Here is an 18,986-nt window from a genome sequence, read left to right on the forward strand (position 1 = left end):
AGCCAAATCTTGACAGAGTTCAACATAGGAATGTCATTTCCGATAAGCAATATGTCGTCGACATATAATACTAGGAAAGCAATTTTGCTCCCACTGACCTTCTTGTATACACAAGATTCGTCCGCGTTCTTGATGAAACCAAAGTCACTGACTGCTTCATCAAAACGTATATTCCAGCTCCTGGATGCCTGCTTCAATCTGTAGATTGACTTCTTTAGCTTGCATACCTTTTTAGCATTCTTTGGATCCTCAAAACCTTCAGGCTGTGTCATAAACACAGTTTCTGTTAAAACGCCGTTTAAGAAAGCAGTTTTGACATCCATCTGCCATATTTCGTAATCGTAATATGCAGCGATTGCTAACATTATTCGAATAGACTTTAGCATTGCAACTGGTGAAAAGGTTTCATCGTAATCCACACCGTGGACTTGCCTGTAACCTTTCGCAACCAATCTAGCTTTGAAAACTTCAAGTTTCCCATCCTTGTCCTTTTTCAGTTTGAAAACCCATTTGCTTCCAATGGCTTGGTAGCCATCTGGCAAATCGACCAAATCCCATACTTGGTTTTCAGACATGGAGTCTAATTCAGATTGCATGGCTTCTTGCCATTGCTTGGAGCTAGGGCTCGTCATAGCTTGCTTGTAGGTCGCAGGTTCATCACTTTCAAGTAATAGAACGTCATAGCTCTCGTTCGTCAAAATACCTAAGTACCTTTCCGGTTGAGATCTATATCTTTGCGATCTACGCGGGGTAACATTTCTAGATTGACCATGATTCTCACCAGATTCTTCTAAAGGTCTCTGAGTTTCATCCTGAATGTCATCTTGAGCATTCTCTAGAGTTTGTTGTTCGACTCGAATTTCTTCGAGGTCTACTTTTCTCCCACTTGTCATTTTGGAAATGTGATCCTTCTCCAAAAAGACACCATCTCGAGCAACAAACACTTTGTTCTCAGATGTATTGTAGAAGTAATACCCCTTTGTTTCCTTTGGATAGCCCACAAGGATACATTTGTCAGATTTTGGATGAAGTTTGTCTGAAATTAATCGTTTGACGTAAACTTCACATCCCCAAATCTTAAGAAAAGACACATTTGGAGGCTTTCCAAACCATAATTCGTATGGAGTCTTTTCGACAGCTTTAGACGGAGCTCTATTTATAGTGAGTGCAGCTGTATTTAGTGCATGTCCCCAAAATTCTAATGGAAGTTCGGCCTGACCCATCATTGACCTGACCATGTCTAGCAAGGTTCTGTTCCTCCGTTCTGACACACCGTTCCATTGTGGTGTTCCAGGAGGAGTCAATTCTGATAGAATTCCACATTCTTTCAGATGGTCATCAAATTCATAGCTCAGATATTCACCGCCTCTATCAGACCGCAGTGCCTTGATCTTCTTGCCTAATTGATTCTCTACTTCACTCTGAAATTCCTTGAATTTGTCAAAGGATTCAGACTTATGCTTCATTAGGTAGACATAACCATACCTACTGAAGTCATCAGTGAAAGTGATAAAGTAGCTGAAACCACCTCTAGCATTTGTACTCATTGGTCCACATACATCTGTATGGATTAAACCCAATAGTTCATTTGCTCTTTCTCCAACTTTAGAGAAAGGTTGCTTTGTCATTTTGCCAAGTAAACATGATTCGCATTTACCATAATCCTCTAAGTCAAATGGTTCTAGAATTCCTTCCCTTTGAAGTCTTTCTAAGCGTTTCAAGTTTATATGGCCTAATCGACAATGCCACAGATAGGTGAGATCTGAATCATCCTTTTTGGCCCTTTTGGTATTTATGTTATATACTTGTTTGTCGTGATCTAATAAATAAAGTCCATTGACTAATCTAGCAGATCCATAAAACATCTCTTTAAAATAAAACGAACAACTATTGTCTTTTATTATAAAGGAAAATCCCTTAGCATCTAAGCAAGAAACTGAAATGATGTTTTTAGTAAGACTTGGAACATGGAAACATTCTTCCAGTTCCAAAACTAGCCCGGAGGGCAACGACAAATAGTATGTTCCTACAGCTAATGCAGCAATCCGTGCTCCATTTCCCACTCGTAGGTCGACTTCACCCTTGCTTAACTTTCTACTTCTTCTTAGTCCCTGTGGATTGGAACATAAGTGTGAGCCACAACCTGTATCTAATACCCAAGAAGTTGAATTAGCAAGTATACAGTCTATAACGAAAATACCTGAAGATGGAACGACTGTTCCGTTCTTCTGATCTTCCTTTAGCTTTGGACATTCTCTTTTGTAATGGCCTATTCCATCACAATAAAGACAGCTTGATGTGGACTTGTCCTGCTTTGATTTAGCATTGCCCTTGGACTTTCCACCTTTCTTGAATGGTCTCTTTCTAGCCTTGAGTAAATCCTTGGCTTCACAGTCCAGTACTATTTCAGCCTTTCTGACAAGGTGAATAAATTCTGCAACTGTTTCTTCTCTTGGTTCACTTAGGTATTGTTGCTTGAAGCGACCAAACCCACTGTGTAGTGAATTGAGCAAGACAGAGACTGCCATCCTTTCGCTTATTGGTGTTCCTAGTAGACTTAGGCGATCAAAATATGAACACATAAGATCCACATGGAACCTCAGTGGGACGCCTACCCTCTGTTTAGTGCGAAGGAGCTGAACATGTGTTTCTTGGACCTCCATCCTATAACACCTGTTGGGAGAACTAACCTTTAGTCCAGACATTGATTCAATCAACTCATGGACGTTCAGGTCCCTGTCCTCCGTACTTCCACGACAGATATCCCTCAGATTCTTGATGAGCGTAAAAGGTTCATAGGCTACAAACCTTCTAGCCCAATCATCAGGGATATTGTTCAGCATGAGACTCATAACCTTTTTGAGATCCGCATCCCAGGCGTAAAATCTCTCAGGGGTCATGTCTCTGGCATAGTAGCTTGGCATGGGATGTGATAGTACATACTCAAGTCCATTGAGTTTGACTATTTCAACTAGCTTAGCTTCCCATTCAAGAAAATTTGTCAGGTTCAGCTTGACCATAAGCTCAGAACCCATGATGATGTTTTGATTGTTGTTTGCCATATTAAAACTACAATTGAAAAGAATAAACAAATAAATAACCATTCACAGTTTCTCTTAATAAACTTAAATTCTAGCATACATGCATAATTCAATGTTTATTAAGCATTTTATTCAAGTTATGTGTTCCGGCAGGTGTGAATAAAATGATTCCAAGATCCTAAAATCATTGAAGAACTAAGCACAGTTTGTCGACTTAATCCTAGAACATCTTAGGTAAGCAAAAGCCTTTTGCTAATAGTCTAGAAACTATTCTTGGTTGATAGGTACGTCTAAGAACTTATTAGGTAAACCTATCGAATTTGCCACGACATAAAAGGACTCCTTACTTATATCGTTGAGTTTCACCAAAACTAACATGTACTCACAATTATTTGTGTACCTTGCCCCTTTAGGACCAATAAGTAACACCTCGCTGAGCGAAAACTATTACTAGATTGATGTAAAGGATATCCAAGCAAGTGTATATTTTGGCATGGCACCTTTTAACTCAATTTTTAAGTTTGGAACTTAAGGCTCTTACTATGTTGGTTAGATTTTAAGTGAACTAAAATCCTTAATCATGCAACATAATCAAGCTTTTGATCTCATGCATTTTAAGACATATTTAAAGCAATAAATAACTTAAAACATGCATAAGATATTTGTGATCTAGTATGGCCCGACTTCATCTTGAAGCTTTGACTTCAAAGTCCGTCTTGAAAATCTCCGTGGGAGGCACCATTTTCTTCAAATAGGATAAGTTATAACTAATTACAACTATTTGATGGTACGCAGACCATATTTGAATTAAAAAACAACTTTGGTACTTTAGACCAATTACATTCAAATTAATGGTACGCAGACCATATTTTCTATCCTATTTGGGCCATACTAGTCACTTCATAACCTGCAAAACAGTACATATACAATATATACCATTCACCCATTCATTATCATGAATGGCCCACATAGCTGGTTAGTAAAACACATTATGCATCACGTAAACATTTGCAGCAATTAATCAAGGTCACCAATAATCTACCAATTATTCAGTCCTTATTAATTCTAATCGAGTTGTTTTAACCTTAAGGATTTGTAGACCTAATCAAGAGTTTATGACTAAAAGCACTCCCACTCAAACCAATAAATTCATATGCTTTAATAATTTTAAACATAAAATTGTATTTCTAGTCTAACCGGAAACATACAAATTTAATTAAAATTTAAAGCTCATATAAATTTATAATTGAATCCAAAAATTTAATTTTAATTTCAGTCACATTTAAATTAATTTATGATTTTAATTTTAGTAAAATAATTAGAATAAATGCCATTTATTATAATTATAATATTCAAAATTAAAATCCAAGAAATTAATTCAAATTATTAATTTTAAAATCAATTAAAAATTACGTGAACTGAAATTTTCAAATTAAACATTCAAAACGATCTAATCGTAACGCAAACACCCTACGCGTTGCACGCCCATGGGCTGTACGCACACAGCCATTGCTGGCCATGTGCGCGCAGCCCATGCGCTCGTTGCATAGCTGTTGCTGTCCCATACGCAAGCCTCCGCACAGCGCCCACCGCACGCGAGCTATCGCTCGCAGCGCGCGCGCGTTACCGCGCTCGCTGGTGCGCGAGATCGCTCGCTGGTGCGCGCGAGCCATCGCTCGCTGGGGCGCTGCATCGCTCGCTGGCGCGCGAGATCGCGCGCTGGCGCGCGAGATCGCTCGCTGGTGCGCGCGAGCCATCGCTCGCTGGTGCGCGCGAGCCATCGCTCGCTGGGGCGTTGCATCGCTCGCTGGCGCGCGAGATTGCTCGCTGGTGCGCGCGAGTGATGCTGGGCGCAGCGCTCGTGGCACGCGAGCTTGCGCTCGCTGCGCACGAGGCTGCGCGCTGTTGTGCGAGGCAGCGCGCGCTGTGGCGCAGCTCGCTTGCTGCCCACACGCGACTGCCTTGGCTCGCCCCTCGCCCATGCCCATACGTTCATTGCTCGTGGCACACGACACAAGGCAGGGCTGCTGCCTTGCGCTCGTGCACTACGCCCTTGCTCATTGCATTCGTGCCGCACGGGCGACGAGCTCCCTTGCTCGTCGTCGCATGCCCGCATTATACAACACCCCTTAAGGGTAACACGAAGCGTCCATTGCTTCGTGCGTGCAAGTTATTTGAACGAATCGCATAAAAATTTAAAATTTATATTTAAAATTAATGACAAATTAATAAATATTATTAATTTCATAATTTTTAGGGCGAAAAATCGAAAATTTATTATCCAATTGATTTCCGATTTATATGGATTCAAGTCTAGGTCATAAAAATTTAAAATTTATCGTAAATTTACAATTTTTATGGTGGTTTTTAATCATAGGTTTCTAATTAAATTACAATTAATTATGAAAATCAAATTAATTCTAAATTATTCTAATTTTCAACAAATTAATCATAATTACAAATTAGATTGCATAATTAACAAGACTAGGCATTCAAACTTGTTAAACATATGCAATAGGTCAATCAAAAATTCAAGATTTATCAACAAGAATCGCAAATATTTAATTTAACATCTTAAATTTACGAAATTTTGCATTCGAAAAACTAAAACCTTCGAAAAGTCATAGTTAGGCTTCGAATTTGAGAATTCTGGGTTCGGCATAAAAATACTATTTTTGTCAAAATTTTAGAATGCCTTTTACATGCGGAATTGACACAAAAATCACTCAATTCGGATGAGTAATGAAGAAACTGCCGAAAAACTGCGTACGTATAATTAAATAAACGCAATTTGCAACTAATTAACAATTACGAAAATTAATCACCCCTTTTAATTCTTGCAAATTTGTAATATTTAACCATGTTCATGCAATTTAGATTATGAAAATAATAAGGGGCTCGTGATACCACTGTTAGGTTATGATACATATGACATTACATGGATCATGCGGAAACAACCATTAACCCAGGAAACATATTATTTACACATAATCATTTAGCATAGTTTAGATGCATACTCTTTGTTGCGTGCCTTCCCTAGCTGCGCCCGAACCGAACAAGAACAAGTCTTTTAGGACTCCAAGTGTCGTCCCTCCGTAGAAAGTCCACAGCACGTCCGGATCCTCCTTAAGATTGACCAACTAGAATCGCCCTTAAGGTACTCAGAAAATTCGGCACTTTTGGGGCAAGATGGGTGTTTGAATTTTCTCTCAAAAAACTCACTTTTGAATACTTTGAAACTTATGTATAAATTATGACCCCTAGGCCTTTATTTATAGAGTTATGGAAAAGGAATCGTAATCCTAGTAGGATGCGAATTAATTGGAATTAGAATTCTACATGAATTCTACTTAATCAATTTATCCAATAGGAATAGACATTTAATCATACACTGACTCTTGCAGATTCAGGAATCTCGCATGAGCTCAAACTCACACACACACGGCAGCCACAAGGGCTGCCCACGCATGCGAGCAGCAGCCCACGCAGCGCGGCCCACGCATGCGTGGCCTTGTGCGCGCTGGGCTGTGGCGTGCGTGCTTGCTGGGCGATGGCCTGGCTTCGTGCTGGGCCTTCGTCCGGCAGGCCTCGTCCGATGCTAATTCGTACGATACGCTTCCGATTAAATTTCCATTTCCGGAATCTATTTCCGATACGAACAATATTCAATATTTCCGATTCCGGAATTAATTTCCGTTTCGAACAAATATTTAATATTTCCGTTTCCGGAATTATTTTCCGATTCCGGTAATATTTCCGATTCTGACAATATTTCCGTTTCCGGCAATATTTCCGATTCTGGTAATATTTCCATTTCCAATAATATTTTCCGATACGTACCATGTTTCCGTTTCCGGCAACATCTACGACTTGGATAATATTCATATTTCCGATATGATCCATATTTCCGTTTCCGGCAATATCATCGTTTCCGGAGTATTCATTTCTTGCCTGTGACGATCTTAGCTCCCACTGAAACCAAGATCCGTCGGTTCCGAATATTCATAGATGGAGTATTTAATGCCATTAAATACTTGATCCGTTTACGTACTATTTGTGTGACCCTACGGGTTCAGTCAAGAGTAAGCTGTGGATTAATATCATTAATTCCACTTGAACTGAAGCGGCCTCTAGCTAGGCATTCAGCTCACTTGATCTCACTGAATTATTAACTTGTTAATTAATACTGAACCGCATTTATTAGACTTAACATAGAATGCATACTTGGACCAAGGGCATTATTTCCTTCACCTAGTAGACTTAGGCGATCAAAATATGAACACATAAGATCCACATGGAACCTCAGTGGGACGCCTACCCTCTGTTTAGTGCGAAGGAGCTGAACATGTGTTTCTTGGACCTCCATCCTATAACACCTGTTGGGAGAACTAACCTTTAGACCAGACATTGATTCAATCAACTCATGGACGTTCAGGTCCCTGTCCTCCGTACTTCCACGACAGATATCCCTCAAATTCTTGATGAGCGTAAAAGGTTCATAGGCTACAAACCTTTTAGCCCAATCATCAGGGATATTGTTCAGCATGAGACTCATAACCTTTTTGAGATCCGCATCCCAGGCGTAAAATCTCTCAGGGGTCATGTCTCTGGCATAGTAGCTTGGCATGGGATGTGACAGTACATACTCAAGTCCATTGAGTTTGACTATTTCAACTAGCTTAGCTTCCCATTCAAGAAAATTTGTCAGGTTTAGCTTGACCATAAGCTCAGAACCCATGATGATGTTTTGATTGTTGTTTGCCATATTAAAACTACAATTGAAAAGAATAAACAAATAAATAACCATTCACAGTTTCTCTTAATAAACTTAAATTCTAGCATACATGCATAATTCAATGTTTATTAAGCATTTTATTCAAGTTATGTGTTCCGGCAGGTGTGAATAAAATGATTCCAAGATCCTAAAATCATTGAAGAACTAAGCACAGTTTGTCGACTTAATCCTAGAACATCTTAGGTAAGCAAAAGCCTTTTGCTAATAGTCTAGAAACTATTCTTGGTTGATAGGTACGTCTAAGAACTTATTAGGTAAACCTATCGATTTTGCCACGACATAAAAGGACTCCTTACTTATATCGTTGAGTTTCACCAAAACTAACATGTACTCACAATTATTTGTGTACCTTGCCCCTTTAGGACCAATAAGTAACACCTCGCTGAGCGAAAACTATTACTAGATTGATGTAAAGGATATCCAAGCAAGTGTATATTTTGGCATGGCACCTTTTAACTCAATTTTTAAGTTTGGAACTTAAAGCTCTTACTATGTTGGTTAGATTTTAAGTGAACTAAAATCCTTAATCATGCAACATAATCAAGCTTTTGATCTCATGCATTTTAAGACATATTTAAAAGCAATAAATAACTTAAAACATGCATAAGATATTTGTGATCTAGTATGGCCCGACTTCATCTTGAAGCTTTAACTTCAAAGTCCGTCTTGAAAATCTCCGTGGGAGGCACCATTTTCTTCAAATAGGATAAGCTATAACTAATTACAACTATTTGATGGTACGCAGACCATATTTGAATTGAAAAATAACTTTGGTACTTCAGACCAATTACATTCAAATTAATGGCACGCAGACCATATTTTCTATCCTATTTGGGCCATACTAGTCACTTCATAACCTGCAAAACAGTACATATACAATATATACCATTCACCCATTCATTATCATGAATGGCCCACATAGCTGGTTAGTAAAACACATTATGCATCACGTAAACATTTGCAGCAATTAATCAAGGGCACCAATAATCTACCAATTATTCAGTCCTTATTAATTCTAATCAAGTTGTTTTAACCTTAAGGATTTGTAGACCTAATCAAGAGTTTATGACTAAAAAGCGCTCCCACTTAAACCAATAAATTCATATGCTTTACCAATTTTAAACATAAAAATGTATTTCTAGTCTAACCGGAAACATACAAATTTAATTAAAATTTAAAGCTCATATAAATTTATAATTGAATCCAAAAAGTTTAATTTAATTTCAGTCGTTATTTAAATTAATTCATGATTTTAATTTTAGTAAAATAATTAGAATAAATAACATTTATTATAATTACAATATTCAAAATTAAAATCCAAGAAAATAATTTAAATTATTAATTTTAAAATTAATTAAAATTACGTGAACTGAAATTTTCAAATTAAACATTCAAAACGATCTAATCGTAACGCAAACACCCTACGCATTGCACGCCCATGGGCCGCTCGCACACAGCCATCGCTGGCCATGTGCGCGCAGCCCATGCGCTCGTCGCATAGCTGCTGCATTTCCATCGCAAGCCATCGCACGCTGCGCGCGCGCCAGCGCTCGTCGCACGCGAGCCATCGCTCGCAGTGCGCGCGAGCCATCGCTCGCTGTGCGCGCGACATCGCTCGCTGTGCGTGCGAGCCATCGCTCGCTGGGCGCGCGACATCGCTCGCTGGGCGCGCGACATCGCTCGCTGTGCGTGCGAGCCATCGCTCGCTGGGCGCGCGACATAGCTCGCTGGGCGCGCGACATAGCTCGCTGGGCGCGCGACATCGCTCGCTGTGCGCGCGAGCAATGCTGGGCGCAGCGCTCGTGGCACGCGAGCTTGCGCTCGCTGCGCGCGAGGCTGCGCGCTCTTGCGCGAGGCAGTGCGCGTTGTGGCGCAGCTCGCTTGCTGCCCACACGCGACTGCCTTGGCTCGCCCTTCGCCCATGCCCATTCGTCCATTGCTCGTGGCCCACGACATAAGGCAGGGCTGCTGCCTTGTGCACGTGCACCATGCCTTGCTCATTGCATTCGTGCCGCACGGGCGACGAGCTCCCTTGCTCGTCGTCGCATGCCCGCACTATACAACACCCCTTAAGGGTAACACGAAGCGTCCATTGCTTTGTGCGTGCAAGTTATATGAACGAATCGCATAAAAAATTTAAAATTTATAAAATTAATGACAAATTAATAAATATTATTAATTTCATAATTTTAGGGCGAAAAATCGAAAATTTATTATCCAATTGATTTCCGATTGTTATGGATTCAAGTCTAGGTCATAAAAATTTAAAATTTATCATAAATTTACAATTTTTATGGTGGTTTTTAATCATAGGTTTCTAATTAAATTATAATTAATTATGAAAATCAAATTAATTCTAAATTATTCTAATTTTCAACAAATTAATCATAATTACAAATTAGATTGCATAATTAACAAGGCTAGGCATTCAAACTTGTTAAACATATACAGTAGGTCAATCAAAAATTCAAGATTTATCAACAAGAATCGCAAATATTTAATTAAACATCTTAAATTTACGAAATTTTGCATTCGAAAAACTAAAACCTTCGAAAAGTCATAGTTAGGCTTCGAATTTGAGAATTCTGGGTTCGGCAGAAAAATACTGTTTTTGTCAAAATTTTAGAATGCCTTTTACATGCGAAATTGACACAAAAATCACTCGATTTGGATGAGTAACGAAGAAACTGCCGAAAAACTGCGTACGTATAATTAAATAAACGCAATTTGCAATTAATTAACAATTACGAAAATTAATCACCCCTTTTAATTCTTGCAAATTTGTAATATTTAACCATGTTCATGCAATTTTAGATTATGAAAATAATAAGGGGCTCGTGATACCACTGTTAGGTTATGATACATATGATATTACATAAATCATGCGGAAACAACCATTAACCCAGGATTACATATTATTTACACATAATCATATAGCATAATTTAGATGCATACTCTTTGTTGCGTGCCCTCCCTAGCTGCGCCCGAACCGAGCAAGAACAAGTCTTTAGGACTCCAAGTGTCGTCCCTCCGTAGATAGTCCACAGCACGTCCGGATCCGCCTTAAGATTGACCAACTAGAATCGCCCTTAAGGTACTAGAATTTTCGGCACTTTTGAGCAAGATGTGTGGCTGAATTTTTCTCTCAAAAACTCACTTTGAATACTTAAAAACTCGTTATAAATTGTGAACCCAGGCCACATATTTATAGGGGTATGGAAAGGGAATTGGAATCCTATTCAGATACAAATTAATTAAACCTAGAATCCTACAAGAACTCTAATTTAATTAATTTATCAAATAGAATTAGGAATTTAATCATTAACCGAACTCTGCACGTTTTAGGAAACGTGCACGAACACAAACACTTACGCACACACACACGGCAGCCTCGATGGGCCGCCCATGCGTGCGTGCGAGCAGCAGCCCACGCAGCGAGGCCTGCGCGAGCCACAAGCCCACGCAAGCACCCGCGCGCGCTGCGCGCGCTGTGCGCGCTGCCACGGCCTGCTGGGCCTGGCGTGGCTGTTTGTGTGGCGCGCTTGGCTTGCTGGGCGATGGCCTGGCTTCGTGCTGGGCCCTCGTCCGGCAGGCCTCGTCCGATGCTTATTCGTACGATACGCTTCCGATTAAATTTCCGATTCCGGAATTCATTTCCGATACGAACAATATTTAACATTTCCGATTCCGGAATTAATTTCCGTTTCGAACAAATATTTAATATTTCCGTTTCCGGAATTATTTTCCGATTCCGGTAATATTTCCGATTCTGACAATATTTCCGTTTCCGGCAATATTTCCGATTCTGGTAATATTTCCATTTCCGATAATATTTTCCGATACGTACCATGTTTCTGTTTCCGGCAACATCTACGACTTGGATAATATTTATATTTCCGATACGATCCATATTTCCGTTTCCGGCAATATCATCGTTTCCGGAGTATTCATTTCTTGCCTGTGACGATCTCAGCTCCCACTGAAACCAAGATCCGTCGATTCCGAATATCCATAGATAGAGTATTTAATGCCATTAAATACTTGATCCGTTTACGTACTATTTGTGTGACCCTACGGGTTCAGTCAAGAGTAAGCTGTGGATTAATATCATTAATTCCACTTGAACTGAAGCGGCCTCTAGCTAGGCATTCAGCTCACTTGATCTCACTGAATTATTAACTTGTTAATTAATACTGAACCGCATTTATTAGACTTATCATAGAATGCATACTTGGACCAAGGGCATTATTTCCTTCACAAAGGACATGTGTTGGAAGCCAACCACACAACAAAGTAATAACCAATTGTCGGGCCATACTGACGAATTTCCAGCGCGTAAAAAGAATGAAACAACGTCTTGTATCATTCATAGGAGTACAAGTTTTCCGGCAAGACTCCCCCCATGTTCATACTCGAGGTATATACGCTCCAAGAGATTTGAAACTTGTTCGGGTTGCACTTTACGTTTATTAATATTTTGTTCACAAAGCCGACTCAAGACATAGTCAAGCAAGGCATTTAATGAACGGACAACCAAACAAGACTCCCTTTTTAATTCATTAGGACTTGTGATCAATCATTCAAGACGCAAGTGAATTTACTCCCATTGTTCCTTCTCAACACTTGTTGAGTATCCACGGCACTAGTAGAAAAAACCCTTATTGCAGCGGGCTTTTAGACCCCTGTTGCAGCGTACATCGTATGCTGCAACTGGGGGGCCTGCAACAAGTCTGAACTTGTTGCAGCGTACAAGTTCGCTGCAAAAAGTGATTTGTTGCAGCGGGCTTTTATATGTACGCTGCAACAAGTGCCAAAAAATTGGCAAAATTTTGGACTTGTTGCAGCGTACATATAAAAGCCCGCTGCAACAGACTCAACTTTTTGCAGCGTACATTTATTTGTACGCTGCAACAAGTCTGAATTTTTGCGAAATTTTTTTCCCTTGTTGCAGCGTACAACATATATGTACGCTGCAAAAAAGCACTTTTGGGGGGAAAATTCTAATTTTGTTTAGGGATACGTAGAGTGCCTTGCACCAAATATAGAAACCTGTCAAAACAATAATAGAATAACGCAACCTGTAAAACAAATATAAAAACAACAACTGGAGTTTTGTATACTATATATCCCAAAACCAAAGTGCACATATTACATTTAAATATATGTTCCAATTTCAACATAAACATACATTTTAATATAAAATTTATTCTATAACAACTAAACCAACTCGATCAAGCGCGCTAAAGCCAATAATAAATACTTGTTGGTAAAAAACTTAGCCCATTGCTCACGAACCACATCAAATTCCTCGCATAAGGCGCAATCCTCGGAGTGTAGACCTTTACAAAAACAGAAATTTAAATTAAACATTAGATTAAATACAAATTAAATATCACATTTTAACATTCAAGAAACTAATGACAATGTCCTAATAGTCTAAAATGAGTCCTTAGGTTCTTTAGTTCAAAGTTAGGAGCGAAAATGTCATTTTAGCCTAAATATGACCTATAACGACCCAATGAGCCTATAGGTGCATAAATAGATTGGAACGAGTCTTAGATCGTTAAAATTATGCATATTAAACATGTAATAAGTTTTAAATGAGTCCTTAGGTTCTTTATTTTAAAGTTGGGAGCGAAAATGCCTTATTTTAGCCTAGATATGACCTATAACGATCAAACAAGCATTAAATGGGTATAAGTAGATTAGAATAAGTCCTAGAAACTCAAAACTAAGCTTATTAATCATATAATAATTTAAAAATGAGTCCTTAGGTTCTTAAGTTCAAAGTTGGGAGCGAAAATGTCATTTTAGCCTAAATATGACCTAAAACGACACAATAAGCCTTAAATATGCATAAATGGATTGGAACTTGTCGTATAAAGTTAAAATTATGCATATTAAACATGTATTAAGTTTAAAATGCGTGCTTAGGTTCTTTATTTTAAAGTTAGGAGCGAAAATGCCTCATTTTAGCCTAAATATGACCTATAACTATCAAACAAGCATTAAATGTGCATAAACAGATTAGAATAAGTCTTAGAAACTTAAACTAAGCATATTTATCATATAATAAGTTTAAAATGAGTCATTAGGTTCTTAAGTTCAAAGTTGGGAGCGAAAATGTCATTTTAGCCTAAATATGACCTATAACGACACAATGAGCCTTAAATGTGCATAAATGGATTGGAATAAGTCCTAGAAAGTTAAAACTAGAATATAAAACATTTAGTAGGTTTAAAATGAGTCCTTAGGTTCTTTAGTTCATAGTTGGGAGCGAAAATGTCATTTTAGCCTAAATATGACCTACAACGACCTAATGAGCCTTAAAGGTGCATAAATAGATTGGAACGAGTCTTATAAAGTTAAAATTATGCATATTAAACATGTATTAAGTTTAAAATGAGTGCTTAGGTTCTTTATTTTAAAGTTAGGAGCGAAAATGCCTCATTTTAGCCTAAATATGACCTATAACTATCAAACAAGCATTAAATGGGTATAAGTAGATTAGAATAAGTCTTAGAAACTTAAAACTAAGCATATTTATCATATAATAAGTTTAAAATGAGTCATTAGGTTCTTAAGTTCAAAGTTGGGAGCGAAAATGTCATTTTAGCCTAAATATGACCTATAACGACACAATGAGCCTTAAATGTGCATAAATGGATTGGAATGAGTCCTAGAAAGTTAAAAATAAGCATATAAAACATTTAGTAAGTTTAAAATGAGTCCTTAGGTTCTTTGGTTCATAGTTGGGAGCGAAAATGTCATTTTAGCCTAAATATGACCTATAACGACACAATGAGCCTTAAATGTGCATAAATGGATTGGAATGAGTCCTAGAAAGTTAAAAATAAGCATATAAAACATTTAGTAAGTTTAAAATGAGTCCTTAGGTTCTTTGGTTCATAGTTGGGAGCGAAAATGTCATTTTAGCCTAAATATGTCCTATAACGACCAAACAAGCCTTAAATGTGTATAAGTAGTTAGATTAAGTCTTAGAAACTTAAAACTAAGCATATTAATCATGTAATATGTTTAAAATAAGTCCTTAGGTTCTTTATTTTAAAGTTGGGATCGAAAATGCCTTATTTTATCCTAAATATGACCTATAACGATAAAACAAGCATTAAATGTGCATAAATAGATTATAATAAGTCTTAGAAACTTAAAACTAAGCATATTTATCATATAATAAGTTTAAAATGAGTCATTAGGTTCTTAAGTTCAAAGTTGGGAGCGAAAATGTCATTTTAGCCTAAATATGACCTATAACGACACAATGAGCCTTAAATGTGCATAAATGGATTGGAATGAGTCCTAGAAAGTTAAAAATAATCATATGAATCATGTAATAAGTTTGAAATTAGTTTTTAAGTTCGTTAGATCAAAGTTGGGAGCGAAAATGTCATTTTAGCCTAAATATGACCTATAACGGCCAAAGAAGTCATGAATGTGCATAAATAGATTGGATTAAGTCTTGTAAAGTTAAAACTAATCATATAAAACATTTAATATGTTTAAAATGAGTCCTAAGGTTCTTTATTTTATATTTGGGAGCAAAAAAGCCTCATTTTAGCCTAATATGACCTATAACGACCAAACAAGCCTTAAATTTGCATAAGTAGATTGGAATGAGTGTTAGAAAGTTAAAACTATTCATATTAAACATGTAATAAGTATAAAATGAGTCCTTAGGTTCTTTAGTTCAAAGTTGGGAGGGAAAATGCTTCATTTTAGCCTTAATATGACCTATAACGACCCAATAAGCCTTAAATGTGAATAAATAGATTGAAATGAGTATAAAGATGTCCAGTTTGTCGTTCCTGCAGTACCCAAAAGTAAACAAAATCACAAGTGTATCAGAAATGTATATCCAGTATCCAGCTTTCAAATGATACACTCAACAACAGCCAAAGGTGAAAGATTAGAACATTATTAAGTAGTTTTCGACAAGCAGAATCCAAATTTATTTCTAGGATACACGCATATAGAGATAATATGAATTACCAATATGAAAATTGTTAAATGAGAATAGGAGTGATTCTCTTTCTTTAATTTCTGAACAGCAATTAAATGTTGCACATGGATATACCAAAGTGATAATCTGCTGATTAGTATAACAAAAACTACTTACACATTCACAGATGCAATGAGATCATCATTAGTAAAGCTCAGCCCAGCATTGCATTTGGTGAAGTTTCCAGAAGCAGTGTCAAATGAGAGGTCAGTACCCAAAGCAAGAGTACTGTTTCCAAAAACACCAGAAAAGTTGACAATGGGGTTTGCTGTCAAACCAAGGCTTGTGCTGATGCCAGCATACTCATGCAAATACTGAAGCTCAACCTGTTAACATAATTTATACTCCACAAATTAGAACCATTATCCCGTAGTATTTTGAACCATGCCTCTTTAGGTAAGAAAATACTAGAAAGATAATTGTATGGTACCTTGCCAGATCTCTGATCAGGAACACGGAAACTAAAAATAGCCTTCAAGCCAGGGGCAGGTTCATCAACGTAATGGTGGTGAAAAGCTAGGAGCGGAAGACGGAAACAGCAAAGAAGTTGGAATCAGATTACAATAGATTCCAATTATGTAAAACAAGATGTTCATAGAAAGCAATGCTATCTGTCACCAAATTTTACACAATTACCAATTATAAAAACCTATAAACCAATGAAACCGTAATGTATCATAGAATCAATTCGTAGTAATACAAATAAACAAACTCACATTGGAGTTGGTATCAACTTTCACATCGGTGGTAATATTCTTGTTTGTCAACTTAGTGCTGACATCAGCCAAAAACAACTCGCCCTTCTTTGTCCCAGTAGAAGTGATAGCCTGCAAGAAAACAAGTTTACATTAACTTTAGAAAATTAATCATGCCATACATGTCTGATTGACTTATTCTCTACATATAAATTAAGAAGTCAACAACAACCTTTAATGCAAACATACATCTTAACTTAATTTCTTTAATCGTGACTCACAACCCTAAATCTTCAGGACACAATGCAGTTGCTAATCAAATTACATTGTTATCTCGACTAAACCCACGGAATACAGGGTATTAATTATTTCAGGCTCGATTGTGTTACAAAAATAATTGTCAGCACATCAACCAGGGTACTCATAATTGGATATCCCATAATAACCAAAGTAGAAAATAACTGAGGAAGAAGAGGATTGAGGGAGACGAGTAATACCTGATTAAGCTTAGAATAGCAACAAGAAACATTGTAACTAGCCACTGAAGCTTCATTTGGAGTAGGCCTAGAACCTAGAACAGATTCAAACTTTTCTCGTGCTTCCTCGTATTTTCCGCTCCTTTGATGTTATAAAAAACAAGAAAATTAAAGAAGATGAAATAACATAATTAAACAGCTGAGTAACAGCAAACAGAAGAATGGATTGATAAATACTTGTAAAGTTGGAGGCCTTCCCGGAGGTCCTTTTCCCTACTTTCTTTAGTCTCCATCTTTCTCTGGTAATTTTGGCGCTGCAAAGAAATAAAAACTGTAATATAAGTTTACAGATGAATAGATGATATAGGTACTAAGTAGTGTGGTGAGAGGTTGGGTTGGCTTACTTGAATCTCTCTGACACGGTCACTGATAAAACCAGAATTCCTTTCAGCGCGAATAATATCCTTCTCAGACAACTCACCAGCATAATCAAGGTTTCCAAAGCGCTTCTGCATTTTCATGAAGAGAGGACCAATCCTCTGACGGATGGTATACATGGTTCTACCATACTCAGCAGCCGGCCAGATTTCTGTGCCAAACACTGCACTGGTTGCTATGACTTTATCCCCATAAACATCATTTGAACAAACCCTAAGAAACCCATAAATCATCGAACTCAAAACTATGTGATTTTGTCAATCATAAACCTAAAATTGAACCCTAATCTGAAAACGAAAATCAAAAACTAAAATTGAACCCTAATCTGAAAACGAAAATAAAAAACGAAAATAGAAATTGAACACACCATACAGAAACCACCGGAACCACGACGCCGAGCAACCACCGGAACCACGACGCGACGGGGAGATGCTGAAACCCCGGCCGACCAAGAATATATCTTTCAGTGACAGGCTGCGCGAGAATTGAACGGGATGGGGGAGATGAGGCGAGAACACCACACACCGGCGAAGACAGCGACGCAGGGCTGAGCAACGCTTGGGTTCGACGGCGACGCAGGGCTGAGTTCGACGGCGACGCAGGGCTGAGTTCGACGGCTTCTTGGATATTTGTTTAAGGGAAAAAGCTTGGAGCTATAAGAGAAGGAACAACGTACGTTTGAGCCCGCTCGTTTGAGCGCGGTTTGTTGCAACCTAGGAAAGTAAAAAATTTTGAAACGCGGACTTGTTGCAGCGGGCAATAACATGTACGCTGCAATAAAGTCGGGTTGTTGCTGCGGGCTTTTATTTTGTACGCTGCAACAAACACATTTGCTGCGAACAACTAAAATGTACGCTGCGATAACCCTTTAAAGGGTTTGACCCGCGTTGACCGACTGGTTGTTGAAGCGTATTTATACATGTACGCTGCAACAAGGGGGCTGCAACAGGGGTTTTTTCTACTAGTGCGGCATGCACATTAACATGCTGGTTGTGCACTAGGCACGAAAGAACCCTAATACAATTGACTCGAAAGTCTACCCTACATATGCGGTGGCTAACGAGAGATTACCCTTTATATGTGGTAAATAACAATAGTGCAACTAGGCATGAAAACTTGGCTCAAAACATACTAGACATTACGTACAATAGCATAAACCATTCCTTGCATGTGAATAAATCATACATGCATAATCATACTTGGATAACATGATTGTTATGTAAATTCAACAAACATAACCAATCATAACATGCTTGTTTACTTCAATTCAACAAACATAAACAATCATAACATGCTTGTTTACTTCAATTCAACAAACATAAACCATATCCATAACATGCTTGTTCACACAATCAAACATGAATCCATACATAGTCCAAATACATGAATCTTCATGGAAACAAGTTGGTCACCCTAGACGTGCACGTACCTTGAAGTTCTAAGAACGGGGGCCACTTTGTGATTCAAGCTACTACTCTAGAAATCTCCTCATATCATTAAAATAATGAAATTTAGTTATTA

At 38.0% G+C, this 18,986-nt stretch overlaps 1 pseudogene; it reads right to left on the reverse strand.

The window, feature by feature from the left end:
* Positions 1-12,960: 12,960 nt before the first annotated feature.
* On the reverse strand, positions 12,961-18,334 carry LOC130470430 (mitochondrial outer membrane protein porin of 36 kDa-like; annotated as a pseudogene).
* Positions 18,335-18,986: the final 652 nt, after the last annotated feature.

Source organism: Spinacia oleracea, chromosome 3 (assembly GCF_020520425.1).
Source record: "Spinacia oleracea cultivar Varoflay chromosome 3, BTI_SOV_V1, whole genome shotgun sequence".
NCBI classification, from domain to species: Eukaryota; Viridiplantae; Streptophyta; class Magnoliopsida; order Caryophyllales; family Amaranthaceae; genus Spinacia; species Spinacia oleracea.